Source organism: Amphimedon queenslandica, unplaced genomic scaffold, assembly GCF_000090795.2.
Source record: "Amphimedon queenslandica unplaced genomic scaffold, v1.1 AMPQUscaffold_3787_Cont24223, whole genome shotgun sequence".
Taxonomy (NCBI): Eukaryota; Metazoa; Porifera; class Demospongiae; order Haplosclerida; family Niphatidae; genus Amphimedon; species Amphimedon queenslandica.
The window spans coordinates 1-1,446 of NW_003555890.1; the positions used below are offsets into that span (position 1 = coordinate 1).

General features: G+C 33.8%; 1 long non-coding RNA gene across 4 annotated transcripts; it reads left to right on the top strand.

Annotated features, from left to right (window-relative positions):
• Positions 1-163: 163 nt before the first annotated feature.
• On the top strand, positions 164-1,423 carry LOC109592835 (uncharacterized). 4 transcript variants are annotated; one of them, XR_002190577.1, is made up of 5 exons: positions 164-248; positions 315-425; positions 467-651; positions 705-827; positions 1,259-1,423. It is a non-coding gene; the product is annotated as an uncharacterized LOC109592835 (long non-coding RNA). The 4 variants fall into 4 exon arrangements; XR_002190579.1 differs by having other exon boundaries at positions 247-436; positions 480-651; XR_002190576.1 differs by having other exon boundaries at positions 247-425.
• The last annotated feature ends 23 nt before the right edge of the window (positions 1,424-1,446 follow it).

The following is a 1,446-nucleotide window of genomic DNA, read 5'->3' on the forward strand; positions in this document are numbered from 1 at the left end:
ATACAGGATGTGTAGTTCTTTATTTCAAATGTACGGTATGTAATTTTACTACTTTTGTTTCTTGAATTCCAGAAATTTGCATTTACATGATGTACAATGTACATGTACATGATCATTAAGTAATTTTTCATCTTTATATGATACAACTGTATAACATACTGTGTGTACATGTAGATATATGATGCTATTGTAATTCATCCTTGTGAGCCAGGAGTAACTGAATGGATCAATGTCTACAACCTAAAACGGTAAAGTCATTTATTGATATTTACGATAAAGTACTAGTACTACCAACTTAATTTGAACACTTTTAGGTGCGTCTTGTAGTGACGGACCAGTTCCTGATCTTTGTTGGATGGGACAGGGTCACCACTCCCTTGTATATCAGGATTTGTGTATTTTAATGGGATTAATGGATATATACCGTAAAGTACAAGTATTACCAACTTAATTTGAACACTTTTAGGTGCGTCTTGTAGTGACGAACCAGTTCCTGATCTTTGTTGGACGGGACAGGGTCACCACTCCCTTGTATATCAGGATTAGTGTATTTTAAAGTCATTTATTGATATTTACGGTAAAGTACAAGTACTAACAACTTAATTTGAACACTTTTACGTGCGTCTTGTTGTCACGGATGCTTGTGTTAAAGTTAGTTGATATCATGTACATGTAGCTATAATTTTTTGACTGTTTTATCATAGATTGGCTACAGGCAAGGACAACCTCAGCCTGACATGTGTTAATCATTTGATTGTTGACTGTTGAGTTGGGGGACTACTGTTTGTTATCCATTGTACCTGTTGAATGGACACAATGCAGTATCAGTAAGCCTTTTCTAATACATGTACATATAATACCGTATGACTGGTAATTTTTGGTTCCTGTATTTCGCAAAATCTACTAACAATCCAATTCGCGGATTTTAATTTTGTGAATTCTACCACGTGTACCATGCAGGTACCGTATTAAATTAATTTTCGTGAATCAATAAGGAATCCGCGAAATCCATGAAGTATGCAACCCACGAAAATTACCGGCTATACAGTAATGTCTGTCTTTAAATTATAAATACCGAAACTTAAAAGGAATTAAAAAGTTTACCACTTGTGCTGCTTTTAAATTTTTACCATGCACTGTTTATCAATTATGCATTGAACTTCAAATATTTTTTAAATATTTGTGCATATCTTATTATTCTTTAGAAACTTACTTGTTCTAGTAATTAGGTAATTTTATCTTCCTTCTCTCATTCCAGACTCGGTTGCAATGGAAGTTGATGTTCTCGTTTTCCTGGTGTATGGCAGCTTAAGTGAAGCATGGATTTCAACAAATAAGCGAGTAGGAAACTTGCCATTATTGATTCTACCAGATAGCACTGCTATTTTTCCATTACTAAATGCAGTTTTGTTTTTATTGATAATTCTATTTATTGTAGCTGTTGCG